Here is a 10,399-nt window from a genome sequence, read left to right on the forward strand (position 1 = left end):
TTTTATTAAAATATATATAAAAATGTGTATGAATGCATAAGGGAGAGTGTATATTTAGGATGATGAAACTGTAAACTGAAGTGAGTGGTTTTTGGCCATGTGGACTACATTTCATGCCAAAAATCTGGCTCTGCGAGACTAGATCCAACACACTGATATTATGTCATCAACACAAAATATGACATTCCATAGATGTTTCAGTACTTAGACAAGATTATTTTGTAGATCAAAATTATAGGGTAATAGTTGTTTTAGGTTGAGGTATGTTGAGTTAATTTTAAAGCATTTCTTCTGTGCCCACAGCCAAAAGTTGGCACAGGCCATAAACACGAGAGAATGCAATCGCTGAGTCTGTAAAAGTTCAATCCACAGGGAGATGAACTGACCACTTCTCTGTGGGGTTTATTGACTCTGGTGTACAACCAATTACATTATTCCTCAATCCACTGTATGCTGTATCCAAAGAAAGTTTAGGAAGTTGAGGAAGAGGAATTGTATATGTATTTGATTATCATTACAAATTATCATTACTTACCTATAAGGCCTTAAATGGTTTAGCTCCAGCGTACCTAACTAGCCTTCTACCATGTTACAACCCATCACGCACCCTAAGATCACAAAACGCTGGACTTTTGGTCGTTTGGTCGTAGGATAGCAAAGTCCACTAAAGGAGGTAGAGCTTTCTCACATTTGGCTCCCAAACTCTGGAATAGCCTTCCTGATAATGTTCGGGGTTCAGACACACTCTCTCTGTTTAAATCTAGATTAAAAACACATCTCTTTCGTCAAGCATTCGAATAATGTTTCTTTTTAATTGTGAGTGTAGTTGCATCTGTTCAAAGGTGCATTTTTATTCATTAGCTTGGGTTAAACTAATTTTACTTTGTTGGATCAGCAGCTATGCTAATGTCTGTATTTTGTTTCTGTTTCGCCACAGGATTTTCATCCCGTGGTAACTAGGATTTACACAAGCTCCAGTCTGGATCCAGAACACCTGAGAAGAGATGATGCTGACCCTCAGAGGACCCCAGAGGATGCTACCTTGAATCAACAAACAGAACTAACAATTATTGCTACATGTGTGACTGAATCATATAATAACTTAATTAATAATATTGATAGTTCATCGTCTAGCTGACTACGTCTTGTATTATTATTATTATTTTTGTTTTCAAAAATCCTGTCAAATGTGCACAAACTACTAGCTACTACTAAATATTGTAGAAACATAATTTTCTGTAAAGTTGCTTTGTAACGATTTATTTTGTAAAAAGCGCTATACAAATAAACTTGAATTTGCTGTTTTAGGCAATTCAGATTATGGTTACTTTGTAATAGCTGAGCTTGACAGAAAATAGAAACAGAGAACTTGTGTTAACAACCATCCAAAAGAACTAATTGATCACATAGCGATGGAATAGTTTGGCATTGAGGAGGCAAACAACTCAGAATTTTTTTTTTTATCAAAAAACTGTGTAGTTTTACAACACTCATTTACACACATTGATGGTTCTGCTGAGTAAACATTATCTATACTTTTCAGATCTGTCTGTCTAAAGAATTCTCTGTTTGTATTTCAGAGGACCCATCATTTAAATGGATAGATCAGCCAAAAATAAAATTCTGTCACTATTTACTCACCCTTATGTTCTTTAAAACTTGTATAACTTTCTTTCTTTCAGTAAAACTCAAAAGGCTATATTTCACAGAACATCATAGTCCTTCCTATATATTTTAAGTGAATGAAGACAAAGTGACAAAACAAATAATAATTATGTAACGTCCCACATGGTTTGTCTTCTGTCAATCAGTCATTCTTGGCATTTTTACATAATTAAGAGACTTATTAAATTATACGATCATCTCAAGCTTACAAAGATGTATGACGGATTCTTAAACTAGCAAATTACTAGCAGTCTGAGAAACTACTTCTAACTTTTAATCTGTTTCATTTACATTTATGCATTTAGCCAACACTTTTGTCCAAAGCAACTTACAGTGCATTCAGGCTATGCATTTTCTTTTTTTACCTGCACCTGTGTTTCCTGGGAATTGAAGCCACAACCTTTTGCATTGCTAATGCAATGCTCTACCACTGAGCCACAGGAAGCTGTTACAGTCTTCCTCAAGCTTTACTGAGCCACAGGAAGCTGTTACTTCAAGCTATAACAACTACTTCAAACTTTCAGTCTAGGCTTTCTCAAGTCAGCATCAAATCAAGTTTGCATTTTGATCTTTTTATCACACAAAGCTATTGTATGGGTTCATAAGACTTGAAATGTACACACATAAGTTGCATAGACTACTTTTATAATGCTTTTTTATACTCTTGTGTTCTTTTCAAGGAACGAAAGCTTCAATTCTTAAGTCCAAAGTAATTTGCTGAAAAAGAGTGACCAGTAAAATGCTGCTAAATTTCCCCTTTTGTGTTCCATACAAAAAAGTCTGGAATGACACGAGGCTGAGTAAATGATGAGAGAATTTTCCTTTTGGCCTAAGCTGTCCGTATACAGCACATCGCATCTGATAACTTCAAAGCAAATCCAATGGGACTTCATCAGCTCTCTGTGTCCACAAAAAAGTGGAAAGACAGAAAAACATTTGACACTCCTCTACGCCTGAACCTGACATGTGCTGTTTTTGGAATGCATGATGAGAGCCGTTGCTATTTACAATCAGTGCACACAAAGACACCTTTCTGCAGCGTTCATACCTCACAGAAAGAAACACATTCCGTCAAGTTGAGTGTTTTTTTTCTGTTTCTTATAGGCACAGTGCGCAGGTTTGCTCTTAGAAAGCCGGTACTGTATGTTGGCTACAAGGTCTAATTCATTCTAGAAAACCAAGCCACGAGGAATTTCACAGCGTAGCTCCCTGAGGTCAGCGGTTAACTTTCTTCCTCGCCTGCTGAAATTGCTGGGGGCAGAACACAAGGAGTTTAAGAAACTGTCAGAAATCTTGGTAGGCTCTTTGGTTGAGATTGTCTTATCATTTTGTAAATATTTCAATTATTTTAGTGGCAGAGATATTTGAAGAAAAAATTCTGGAGGTAAATCAACACATACTGTTTAACACCTTCTCTCAGATAATGGTCCACTTTGCAGCTTTGTGACTAACAGAAGAAAATCCTTGTGGGAAGTTAGTTGACTTGTAGCAGAAAGTTCTTAGCAGGACAGTCCACAACAGCAGTCAGGGTTCAGTGTCATGGTTCCAGGGCACAATGGTCATAGAGAGAATGAAACATGTTCTATGCATTTATTGTTGCTGTGTCTCTTGTTGCCTGTCCAATGTCTTCTTACACTATAGGACAGCAAACAAACAATGAAAGATTTCTTCAAACTTAAGCACATAAGTATGGAGCCCCAAACATGACATGCAGGGAAAAACTGTAGTCTAAACCGTGTGCACGATTTACTAATTCGTTCCCTCACTGTACTAAAACATGCACATGATTACTATTGCATTCCCTCAAATATCTATTTTGTTCACTCGATTTATAAATTGTGCGCACGATTTAGTAATTCGTTCCCTCAATTTGCTAAATCGTGCACATGATTTAGCAAATCGAGGGAAGCAATAGTAATCGTGTGCACGTTTTAGTACAGTAAGGGAACGAATTAGTAAATTATGCGCACAATTTATTAATTTTTTCTTGCTTGTCATGTAAGGGGCTCCATACATAAGTGTTACAGACATGAATGAAAGCGTAAAAATTTAGTTATTGTAAAATGTAAATGTAGTATATGTAATTATTTTTATTTACTAGTCAGAAATAAAACAAATATCATTGGAGCATATTTTACAACAAAATACTTTTTTTTCCATCTTTCTACTTCAAAATATAATCCTCAATTCAGTGTAATTAACAGTGCAGGAGAATGTTTTATTTTACACCTTTTTAAAACAGTAAAAGCTGTAATATTGTGAAATATTAATAATTCGGAAGTCCCCTTGTGGCAATTTTTATATATTCATTTGTGTTTTTTTTAGTAATAAATAATATAAAAATAATATTAGAAAGTTTTTTATGTTTTTAAAAGTTTCTTATGCTAGTCAAGGCTGCATTTATTTGATAAACAATACAGTAAAAACGTGATATTCAGATTTTTTATTTATTTAAAAGAACTGTTGTCTATTATAATATATGAATATTTACATTTTTCAGCATCATTACTCCAGTTTTCAGTGTCACAAGATCCTTCAGAAATCATTCTATTGATGATTTCCGATGATTTCCAGCTCAAGAAACATTTCTTATTATTATCAATACAGAAAAAAAGTTGTGCTGCTGCACATTTCATTGGAAACTTTATACATTTTTTCAGTCATCTTGTGGATATATTACCTTTAATTGAACAGCGTTTATTTAAAATATTTGAAATCTTATGTATGTCTTTACTGTCAATTTAACATTGACCAATATGTCATGTCATATCAATTTATTTGAAATCTTTAAAAAATGAAAGGCGAAAAGGTGTTTACTGAGGGTGAACTACAAAGAGGAGCTAGTAAATACAGATCTGCTGGTTTTATCATTTAATTCTGTCATCTCACAGAGTGAAATAGGGTCCCTCTTGTTCAGTATAGTTCCACTGGCAATGATGTGGCCTTTCCGACACTGTTACATGGAAGTGGAACTACACCGAACTTCTGCTGATTTTTCCAGATGTTCATGTTAATTGTTTTCGGTAGTCAGCAGTTTTCCAACAGACACACCCAGACTAGCCCAGTCAAACAGCTCCGCTAACACGCGCCCCAAAATCAACATTCTGCCACTGAAAGCTATGAACAGGCTATTTGTTCTGATTTCTGCGCTGAGCTAAAGTTGGCTGAACGTGTGTTAAAAACATTCCATGGGGGGCTCCAGAGCTACGAGAAACACGGCCAACATCCACTGCTAAAAGACGTTACACCTCAGAATAGCTCCGAATTTCTGGAGCTAATGTACAGGGAAATTGTCTTAAAATCCGAATGGATCACCGTGTTGTCACATTGGATTTGCTTTTGCTGTGCTTTTCCAAAATGCAATTAGAGATGCTTGATATCAGTGCTATTTTTAGTGTCATTAAGAAACCATTCTAATTTAAGTAACTTTGTGTTAGTTTAGTTTTCTTAGTTTTTATTTTGTTTTATGTTTTCTATTAATCGTATTTTTAATGGGTTTTTTTTTTTGTTTTGTTTGTTTATTTTTCGTCAAGTACATTAAGTTAGCTGAAATTAGTGATTAGTAACTTTAGTGGTTAGTGTTAGTTAGGAACTAGATTAAGAAATAGATTAAGGTTATTGTTTTTATATATTTTATAGTTAGGTGTAGTAAATTCACTTTTTTGCTTTTTAAAAAATATGTGTATAGCTTCTATTTAAATTTTTATAATTTTATAAAATGTAGTTTTGGTTATTTTAGTGCATCAAGTTAAATTAAATGAAACAGAGAAATGTGTCATTTATGCATGTAGGCAGTTTCTATTCATTTTCATTTCAAGTTTGGTTTTAGTTATTTTTGGTATAAAAAGTATAATTAAATGTAAAAATGAGAAATGTTTCAAGCATAAATATTTTACATTTTTGTATATTTAATTATATTTTAGTTGTAGTAAATTTGTATGTTTTGTAATATTATTTATTTATTATTAAATAAATAATAATAATTTTATACATGTTTTAAATGTCCACTTAATGAATGGAAAATGTTTAAAGTTTTTATTCATTTTAATTTTAGTTTTAATTATTTTAGTATAAACTGAATAAAACTGAAATATTTCCTTGGCAACTAGATGATATATATAATTTTTATTTTTTTACGTTTCGTGTTAGCATGTGCTGGATCTGATATCATGGATTTCTTCATTTTTATCGCGCTCTGTCAGCTCTTTTTATCGGTTCTTTATCTTTAAACGAATGCAGCAGGTCTCAGTGAATCTATTCTCAAGCGGCTGATTTGAAGTGGGCTCTTTCTGTCTCGCGATGGCCGGACAGACCAAAGAGGCTCTTTGTTTTCACAAAAGGCTCTGTCACTACTTCCTGTTGACACAAGATGAATGTCCATCACATCCTGTCGCCAGTGTTGGTGCCTGGTGTTCGTTGTCTGATTGACAGCTGAATGAATGAAGCCAAAGCTATCTTTGCAAACAGAGACATGACTGTTTCCCGTCTGCGGACGTGACAAGACTCATCTCGGTACGATAGTTCATCTTAATTCGTTAAAACACTACACTCGGATATTTTATTTGGTATTTTTATATAACATACAACAAAAAATTGTTTTCTAATATAAAAAAACAGTAAAGAGATGTTGTAAAGTATCGGTGCTTATGTACTGTAATGAATCTGAACCGTCCTTAAACTACCAGAAGAGGGCAGTCGTGTTCTTTGTTGCCATTGACATCTCTTACCACGAGAGGGCGACATTAATGCACTTTTTACACTGCTGTCATTAATAGCACAGGTGACTCAAAAAAATGTTTACTAATTAAACAAATTGATAAATAATTTAAAATAGAAATGTAGCTAGAATAAATAGTAAAACGCCTTATTTTAGTATCACTGATATATTAAATTATTTTTTTAAATATATATCTTTATACTTTGTATAGAGTTTTAGTTTATTTTGGGTTTGCCCCATATCTTGAATTTTAGGGACATTTTCTAGGCTTCATCACACAGTAAGTTGTTGCTCTGCCTCATATTAGTCATCAATCAACTGTATGAAATGGCAGATGATCCACATAGGTCTTGGGGCAAGTGTGTCAAATGTGATTATAATTTTAACATGTTATTTTTCTCCATAATTAATTAAATCTAATTAATGCTATATATATATATATATATATATATATATATATATATATATATATATATATATATATATATAAATTATGTAAAATTATAAAAATTAGAAGAAAATATATTATATTATATTTTCTTCTTGGCATAGACTCAACAAGGTGTTGGAAACATTCCTCAGAGATTTTGGCCCATATTGACATGATAGAATCACAAAGTTGCTGCAGATTTGTCAGCTGCACATCCATGATGCAAATCTCCCATTCCACTATATCCCAAAGGATTGAGATCTGGTGACTGTGGAGGTCATTTGAGTAAAGTGAACTCATTGTCATGTTCAAGAATCCAGTCTGAGATGATTTGAGCTTTGTATCATGGTGCATTATCCTGTTGGAAGTAGCCATCAGAGGATTGGTGCAAGTAGTCATAAAGGGATGGACATGGTCAGAAACAGTACTCAGGTCTGCTGTGGCGTTTAAACAATTCTCAGTTGGTACTAAGGGGTCCAAAGTGTGCCAAGAAAACGATAACACTACCAGCAGCAGCCTGAACAGTTGAGACGGGGCAAGATGGATCTATGCTTTCATGTTCTTTACACCAAATTCTGACCATCTGAATGTCACAGCAGAAATCAAGACTCATCAGACAAGGCAACGTTTTTCCAATCTTCTATTGTCCAGTTTTGGTGAGTGTGAATTGTAGCCTTGGATTCCTGTTCTTAGCTGACAGGAGAGGCACCCGGTGTGGTCTTCTGATGCTGTAGCTCATCTGTTTTTATTCTGCATACCTTAGTTGTACCAAGTGGTTATTTGAATTACTGTTGCCTTTCTATCATCTCTAACCAGTCTGCCCATTTTCCTCTGACATCAACAAGGCATTTTCATCCACACAACTCCTGCTCTCTGAATCTTTTCTCTTTTTTGGCCCATGCTCTCTAAATCCTAGAGATGGTTGTGTGTGAAAATCCCAGTAGATCAGCAGTTTTGTAATACTCAGACCAGCCTTCTGGCACCAACGACCATTCCTCATTCAAAGTAACTTAAATCACATCTAGATGACTAAATGCATGAGTTGCTGCCATGTGATTGGCTGATTAGCAATTTATGTTACCAAGCAATTGAACAGGTGTAGCTAATAAAGTGGCTGGTGTGTGTGTGTGTGTGTATATATATATATATATATATATATATATATATATATATATATATATATATATATATATATATATATATATATATATTAGGGCCGGAACTCGATTAAAAAAAATAATCTTATTAATTAGAGGCTTTGTAATTAATTAATTGAAATTAATCGCATTTTAATCGCATATAAATATTTGACCTGAGAACAGTATGAAGTAATTTTTTTTCACATGGATTTATAGTATACCATTGAATAATGACTGAATACATAAGCTAAAAACAAAATAATACATAGTTCAACATAAAGTGTAAAGTCCACGCTAGCTGCTATATGTTTTGCGTTTAGGTGATACTTGAGACTCGATGTGCTGCTGCGGTGATATCATAGGGTGATATGCGAACGCTAGTTGGTGCTCCAGTATAATCGGTCCGCCGAAACTCATCCAGTGAGAAACGTTCCTCGGTGCAAAAATAAGTTATTAAAAATATGGGAATTTTTTTTCTGTAATTAATTAATCTTTGTTAACGCGTTATTTTTTGTGTAATTAATTAATCTCAATTAACGCGTTAAAGTCCCGGCCCTAATATATATATATATATATATATATATATATATATATATATATATATATATATATATATATATATATATATATATATATATATATATATATGAGGTAATGTTTTTATATATTCTTTTTTTAGTTTTTGTGTGTGCATTTTCCATTTCGATAGTTTTTTTTGTGTGTGTGTGTATGTTTGTCATATATATGTAGTTTTTAATTGTTAAAATTTAATTTTATGTGCTTAGTTTAGTACTTCATATGTTGCCCAGCTGAAATGAAACACATTTGACCAACTAGCTGAAATAATAGTTTTTTAGTGCTTTAGTTTGTTATTGAATAGATACATATATCAGAACAATTTATAGATCTTATACATTGTGTTCTAATTGTTTTCGAACTGATGAGTTTATTAATTCATGAAAACAAAATAAACAAATTATTATTTTTTACTTGCAACCTCTGCTGCTTATTCAATTGATTGTATAATTAGATTGTGTGAATTATTATTTACTTTCAACTTACATTACAGATAACTTCATGATAACTTAATGACTTAACATGATTTGCTGCATACATAAGCAAACTTAACTTGCTATATATATTTTTTATTCTTCATGGTTCTTTTCTTGTTTGCACAGTTATTTCTAGAGCTGCTTATGTGGTTCAGACAGTGATGGAGATGTAAGTGAGGCCTGGTCTCTGAGGAACTGGCCTCTTTCGACATGATTTACAGGCTCAAATTTACACTCGCTCCTCCAGCACTCAGCAATCGCCCATGATTTCACATACACTGGGGTCATTTTTATCAAATACATCATAACAGCAGCTCAGATCATTTAGTCTGTTGATGGGAAATGCTCATATTAAGATCTGATTGATTTCAGTCTGGCATCTTGGCAAATCTGGGCACAGTGTGAGACGTTGCTGAGGTCTTACTAATTACTAAACTCTCTCTCAGTCTTAGGACAAAGTCTCCATTTGATCTCTGGAGAAATAATTGAGATTCTGAACAGATTTCTTTTGTGATTTTATTTTAAAGAGGTCTACCTGTTTCTAGTCCACCTTACTGAACATATAAACCACCTTCGACTGTCAGCATGTTTTAAAAGCTAAAAAGAAAGTAAAAGTGTCTCTCATTAACACCTGTAGATGACACAGCTCTTCATTCACCTGCTAGCATAATTAAAACTGACTGACGTGACAAACAGAGACTTCGACTTCATCTACACGTGTAAAATTACAACACAAATGAGCAATGTGATCACACAGAATGTGAGATTATTTCTGTTCTCAGCTGTGGTTAGAGGTTGACATAAATTCATAAGGTTTCTGAAGCAATTAAATGCACAGTTATCTCCCAGGCTCTTCCTCTGAACTGAAGCACATGAAAAATGCATGAACCAGAAAGCACAAGAAGAAGAAGCAGTTTTTTGTAGTTATATAAATTACATAAGGCAATAGTTTTTGCATAAATGGCTGTATGTAATGTAGAATAAAATAAATGCTGAATAAAGCAGTTTATTTAGAAAGTCTAAAATTATGAGTAGTGTTGTTCAGTAATTAAAATAAAGCTAAAAAAATGTAAAATGGAAAACTTAAAAAAAAATGTTTACTTGGCAACTAATTTAAATATGTTTAAGTATAAATGTATTAAAAATATCAATAACAGTATATTAAAGCTATATAGAAAAATTAAATGAAAACTAATAATAAAAAAAGTTGTATAGATCACATATGTTGATATTTTCTTGCATAAATTGCTGGTGTGGAATAAAGTCTTTAATTTAGACAATCTATAATTATGAGCAGTGTTGTTATTTATTATTAACTAGATCTAATCAAATTAAAGCAGCTGCTCATTTAAGGTCATGAGCTGGTCCACGCTGGTTTGGGTGGTCAAGTGGACTA

Source organism: Carassius gibelio, chromosome A10 (assembly GCF_023724105.1).
Source record: "Carassius gibelio isolate Cgi1373 ecotype wild population from Czech Republic chromosome A10, carGib1.2-hapl.c, whole genome shotgun sequence".
In the NCBI taxonomy this organism is placed as follows: domain Eukaryota; kingdom Metazoa; phylum Chordata; class Actinopteri; order Cypriniformes; family Cyprinidae; genus Carassius; species Carassius gibelio.